Raw genomic sequence first — 6,721 nt, 5'->3', positions numbered from 1 at the left:
TATTGAGGCGAAGTGGTCACAATAATATTGAAGGACAAAATGGCCATCGTATATTATATATTCTCATTAGCCTCTATGATTCCTAAATGCCTTTTTGGCAGTATTAGGGACAAAATAGTCGGTCTAAATTTGAAGGGAAGATTTCCATTTTGTTTGAGTTGTCTTTATCTGTGCATGTGTTTACTGTTGTACTAAACAAGATTTTTTGTACAGTGAATATTTTATTGAAAATAACACAAATCTTACACGAACTACTTTCCCTTTGTGTAGGGAAAGGCTTATCTGAGAATAAATTTAACGTAAGAAAAAAAAAAAAAGCATACTAGTAAAATACTATATCATTTATAACTTATATCATTAATTTTTCTCTTTTTAAGTAATTAGTCAATTGGGGACCGCTAAAATGAAAACCACCTACAGTTGTAAGAACCGTGAGAACTACACCGTACGGGGCGAGGTGGACCAAAATTTTTTTGATAAACGTAGATGCGTGTATTATAAACACATTTGTAAAAAAAAATTTGAAAAAAAATGTCGTGTGTGTAGTTTTGAGCACCACAAGTTTGTGTTTACGGGTACCGTTACGGTACCCGTAAACACAAACTTGTGGTGCTCAAAACTACACACACGACATTTTTTTTTTCAATTTTTTTTACAGATGTGTTTATAATACACGCATCTAGGTTTATGAAAAAAAATTTTGGTCCAACTCGCCCCAGATCAAAAAGTTCTCACGGTTCTTACAACTGGAGGTGGTTTTCATTTTAGCGGTCCCCTACCCCTTAGTCAATTAATCATTAATTATCCTACATATAATCTACAAAACCTACACATATCATAATTTCCTACATATACCATACACATTATAGAATTTTATTCTACACAGTCGAAATTTATCCTACACACCTCGAAATATATTCTACACAACTAGTAATTTATCCTACACAACTAGTAATTTATTCTACACTTTAAATTAAGTTGTTTTTTTTTTTAATTTGGAAAAATTATATATTTTAAAAAAGAGTTACAAATTTAATTTAGTTAGTTATTAAAGAGGAAGAATACAAATTAATGATTTATGTAAGTTTACCAATATACCCTTGTATTAAAATTAAATGCAAATATTAAATTCAGTAATATAAATCATTTTTATTGATTGAAACTTCTTCTTTTTTCTTCTTAAAAAAAATTCTCCTCATTTGAACCCTCCACTAAAACATGTGAATGTTGGTTCATTATCTTTTGACACAAGGACTTGTTTCAAGAATATACTTCCATAGCAATTATTTGTATTATTTTATATGACCTTTAACTACTAACCGATCATATCAAAAAACAAAATGGTGCCATAAACATTTTACACAACACACACATATCTAAATGGGTTGATTGATTAGGGAACTCTAGAAAAAGTGGGGAACCAGATGAAAACCGACTCAAACGAACTGCAATTGAGCTTACTACATTAATATTGGAACCGTCTTGTCGAACCTTTAAGCCTAAATCCCAAACTCTAAAGCTAAACATTAAACTCTAACACTAAAGCCTAAAAATAAACACTAAAGCTAAACCTTAAAATATAAACTATAAGCCTAAATTAAGTCCTAAACCCCAAAGGTAAACGATAAACCCTAACAGTAAACCTAAATATAATTAAACCCTGAAGTAAAATTTTATATCTAAACCTTATGGTACTCTAAACCCTAAATATATATATATTTAGAATTCTACGAGACAGTTCTAAAATTGTTACAATGAGTTCAATCAAAGTTCGTTTGATCTGAATTACCCACTTTTTTAGTTCCACGATAAACCTCTTCCTCCATTTGTGTGTATATATTTAAAACAAGATATGTAACAAACAAATTATGAAGTCTAAGGTAATATAACGAATTAGTAATAAATTCTGGAAGGAAAATAAACTAAAAAAATAAAATAAATATCTCGTCACCGTTCGATCTAATTGACGCTGTTCAAATGGAACCAGCGGACTAGTTAAAATGAAAGCGGTTTTATAGCTATTTGGAAATGAAAGAAGAAAATTGAACAAGTGCTGGAAGTATATACATACTAATTACTTTAATATTTTTTTAATCTAAATTTTAATAATTTATTGGTTAATTATTTAGATAATTTGTAATAAAAGTATAAACATATAGGTACGAGATCAGGAGAAAACGCTCAAAAGTGTGAGAACGCATCCTGGGCCAACACGTGGCGCGGGACATGATCAGGGTCTGAGAGGTTTTTTTTTGTCTTTTCAATATTCTTCTTTTTTCCCAATTTTCATGTGTGACATGCTGCTTCATTTTTTGAGTGCAAGATAATTTTGGCGTTAACTAGAATCATTAATTACTTTGAGTTTATTGTTTTTCCCCTATTTCGTCTCGTTGAATTAATTATTTTTGTGTCACATAGTTAATTTTTTTTGGCATTATAGCGTTTTCCAGGTCTTTTTTTTATTGGCGTTCGGGGTTTTTGTTAATAACTGATTACCATAGATTAATATTTTATAAGATTACAATAATACGCAATCAAAATAAACTAATAGTGTAACACCCCAAAACTCGAATTACCTAGTTGTTAATATGTTATCACATTAAAAGAAAAAGATGTGGTAACTAGATTATTAAATCTAGTTAAATGCGTTGAAAAAAAAAAAACAAGAATAAGGATATAAATTTGGGTTAAGTATGAACAAGGGAGAAACATGAGGGGTTGAAAATGGGCAAAGAGAAAGGCAAAATATAAAACAAAATTGAAAATCACACAACCCATTTCTGGGCGTGTGTGTGTGTGTACGAGCAGAGGAGAAGAAAGGAAGGGGGAGCCCTTCTCAAACCCTAAGCAACGAATTGGAAGGATTCTGGCCGAAATCGAACCTGCATGAACCTTAATAGTGATAATCTAAGCAAGATGTAACCAAGGTATGTCTCGATTCTCAGTTTTGGAGAACAACCGTGAAGTGGGTTTTGATGAATGTATTCGATCAAAAATTGGCATGAATACTTGCTAATGTTATCATGTTTAAATCGAATCATGGCTGAATTTTAGTAATCTTAGGGATTTAGAAGGAAACCATGTTTATGAGTATGAGAAAAACTATGATGAACATGTGTTTAGTGATGATTTTGATTATGTTGATGCATGTGTTATATATTAGGTTTTGATAGTAAAATGATGTAGGTGACAATATGATTTTGTTTGAATGTAATGGTTCATGAGATGAATTTGGGAAGAACATGCTTAAACCACTTGTACACTATGCTTGGAAAGTAGATCGCACACCAAGTGTTTGATGAAATGCCTAGTATAGATTAGTATGTGTTATCACTTGTATGGAGTGCTAATTAAATAGTAATGAAGGTGATTATGTATTATAAGTATGAAAAGTGCTTAGTTATGATGTTGTGTACAAAATGGCATGCTACGTGTATCGAGTAACAAAGCTGATTAGAATTAAAATTTGTTGCGCAACGATTTTGCAAAAATCATATAAAATCATAGGAAGGACCTGTGAGGTCGAGCCTTATATGCTCAAAAAGCTATTTAAACATATTTCGTTTTGTGTTTGAACATGTTTGTTGAATTCGGATGTTAAACAGGCCAAAACAGTGCCCAAAGTCGGCAATACTGTTTTGACAGCAAGCTGTTTGGAAGCATTTCAGCTTCTGTGCTGATTTTGTAAAAATCATATAAAATCATAGGAACGTCCGATTTTTACGATCTTTATATGCTTAGAAAGGTCTCTGAGTGTAGATCATTTCATATTTGAACATGAAGAACTGAATCAGAAGATAAATGGGTTAAAATGTGTCGTGAACAGCTGCTGCGCAGAAAGTTGCTGCACGTTTTTAGTATAAATATTAAGTAAAAATAGTTGTATTGTTATGCACACTTGTATGAATCATGAACTACTGATTTTAATAAATTATTAGTAAGTTATTTGATTGTTTTAAGTGTCTAAAACACTTACCAACTAGTGTATGCATATGATTGCACCAACGGGTCGAAACGGGTTGTTGATATAAAATAGTAGAATGGATGTGTAAAAAAAAACCAAGGTATTAAGAAATGGTATGAAATGTTTAACGTATGAAACAAGTTGCCTAACTTAGAAAATGTTATTATTCTAAGTATGGAATTTTGAAGAATAATGAACATGATGTAAATACATAATTATGCATGCTAGAAGCTCATGTATGACTTTTGTGATGATGGAATGATAAATTGTTAGATTGATTAGCATTGTAGTATTATGATACATGTTGAACTCGTTAAGCGATTGACACGTGAATAGAAGTGTGATTAGTGATGCGTATGATTACGTATACTAATTATTGAATGGATGTAATGGAATGAGATAATAGGAACGTGTCAAGGAGAGCTCAAGCATAGGAGGCTAACGGGTCAAGAAGTGGCAAGAAAACGGATATGAGCACGGATGCATAAGGTAAGTAATATCCGTAATTACTTCTTAGTTGTTTATGTAAAGTTATGTGCAGCTTAACTAAGTATGCTAATTGAGGTCATATAGGAATGAATGGTATGATATCGATAAAGTGTTAAACGGATCTTAGCTTTGATCCGAGCAAGGTAGGTGTGATTAAGAATTGTAGCTAAGTGATAGGATTGGTTACTAATGTAAGATAGTACTTTGTTGTCAAGTATGAAAGCAAAGTATAGGGTTTTGTATGTCGTAGACCTTTTTATGCACAAATACCCATAACGGGTCAAAAGGAGCTTTTGGGTGAAAATGGGTAAGAGGATGCAAGGCATCCGAGAGTTCTAATCTTTTATGATAGTCATAAGTAAAATGATTAAGTTCATATGAAAGTGAGGTCATAAAAACAGATTATGTGGATAAATGCATGACGGGTCGAATAATTCGTAAATAATAATAAGCCGACAACATATAAGTCAAGAATTTCCTTAACCCGGATGTAGGATTTCAAGTTCAAATGATAGAATGCTAATTTACAATCATGTAGGAAGAAACGGGAGGTTAAACGGGTAAACGGTTTAAAAGTTATGCGAGTTTTAGTGCGTTCGAACGACGAAAACAACACAGCAGAAAAATGGCAAAAGCAGAGGCCGTCGCCGACGCCTCGTCCTTTTTCAGTTTGCTCCGACGCCCTATTTTCCTGTCTACGGGGTTTTTAAGCTACGGGAAAAACTAAAAGCCGTCGCCGACGCCCTGTAGGGTCGTCGCCGACGGCCTCCCCATGTCTAGAATGCTGAAATTTGTTAACTAAGTTGTTTTATGTATTGTAAGCTTCGGTATATTAACCGTGATCTATGGTAAGCCTTCTAAACCTAATTTTAGGTGTTCTCTTGATGTTTCTGGGTTCTAAACCCAAGTATAAGCACCGTATAAATAACGTACGAATACGATAAGTGATTACGATCAAGTTAAACAAGAATTGGATGCAAGTAAAATATGCGTAGACACGAATATGTAAGCACGTAAGTACGTATGCAGGTATGCTTGGTTTCTATAAGTTTGAGTAAGGATCTCACTAACAATGTGCTTGAGATTGGTAGGTAATGCAGGAATGAGAATGACGGATTCTCGTGGAATGGAAGCTGAACTCGGAACAAGAGAATCCGAGAGAATAGTCGAATAAATCAAAGTCTACGTTGTCGAATGTTATATGATTTAATTTTATGTGAATTTAGTTGTACGATGTTGTCAATGACTAATGGTTAAGTTGTATGTGATGCCCACAGGTACCACTCGGACTTCTTCTACCTCTAAGGAAGATAAGCGGGCGTGGATCGAGTCAAAGAGCAAGAATTGTACGGAAAGAACGGCCACATAGTTTGAAATACGTAATGCTTTGAAGCGTTAATTTAATGTAAATATTGTAAACCTCTTCCAGTAAAGGCTTAACATTTTCATATGTGAGCTTTTATATAAGTAATGTGTCTAATAAAGAAAGAAATTTAAGGCTCGTATTTCCGCTGCGTCATTTTAAAGTTATTACATGTTAGGGCGTAACAAGTTGGTATCAGAGCCCTGGTTTGAGAGAATCAAGTAGCAGGAGGTAAATACTTGAACTCAAACCGGTGTGCTCTCGTGACCGAGAACCCGTGCAATCCAAGACTCGATCGAGGCCTAAAGGCAAAAGCGAATGTAAGTACGTATTAGATTATGTATTTGGAGGAAACTAATAGTATGTTTTGTGAAGGGTAAGCGCAATTGTTGGAAGAGATGATCCGTGAATGCGGACTAGGACCGGCATTGAGGCAAGTAATGAAACAAATTGACCCCAGGTACGTAAACCTAACGTATGGGCGTATGAAATGGTATGGTTAAGCAAGTGAAAAAAAAATTGAACAAATTATGATCACGACATGGTAAATAAGTTTTGAAAATGTTACACGAGCCGAAACTAAATTCTTCGGACATAAGGTGGCAATTACGCGAAGACACGAAACTAGTACGTGGAATGTGTACCTGGCCAATACCCAAGAAACGTATGACGTTCGTGAGACCGTGATAATTATTACAGGTATGTCCGATAGAGTTTGGTAGCAGCTAGGCGTGTGGGTGAAATGGGTAGTAAGACTCTCGGGGGATTGAGAGTACTTTGAAGGAATGAAATATGCGAATGCAATGCTTGAATTCGCGAGACGGATTCAAGGAATGAAATATGCGAATGAAATGATTGAATCCGCAAGACGGATTCAAGGAATGAAATATGCGAATGCAATGCTT

General features: G+C 34.0%; 1 long non-coding RNA gene across 3 annotated transcripts; it reads left to right on the top strand.

The window, feature by feature from the left end:
- Positions 1–2,662: 2,662 nt before the first annotated feature.
- Positions 2,663–5,955, top strand: LOC110897565. Of its 3 annotated transcripts, none has more exons than XR_002568733.2 (3): positions 2,663–2,927; positions 4,371–4,453; positions 5,545–5,955. It is a non-coding gene; the product is annotated as an uncharacterized LOC110897565 (long non-coding RNA). The 3 variants fall into 3 exon arrangements; XR_002568732.2 differs by having other exon boundaries at positions 2,671–2,927; positions 5,731–5,955; XR_004876822.1 differs by having other exon boundaries at positions 2,679–2,927; positions 4,371–5,955.
- Positions 5,956–6,721: the final 766 nt, after the last annotated feature.

The sequence above is a fragment of the Helianthus annuus genome, chromosome 13 (assembly GCF_002127325.2).
Source record: "Helianthus annuus cultivar XRQ/B chromosome 13, HanXRQr2.0-SUNRISE, whole genome shotgun sequence".
In the NCBI taxonomy this organism is placed as follows: domain Eukaryota; kingdom Viridiplantae; phylum Streptophyta; class Magnoliopsida; order Asterales; family Asteraceae; genus Helianthus; species Helianthus annuus.
Note: the sequence above shows the minus strand (reverse complement) of the source record. Positions and strands in the feature narration are given on the sequence as shown.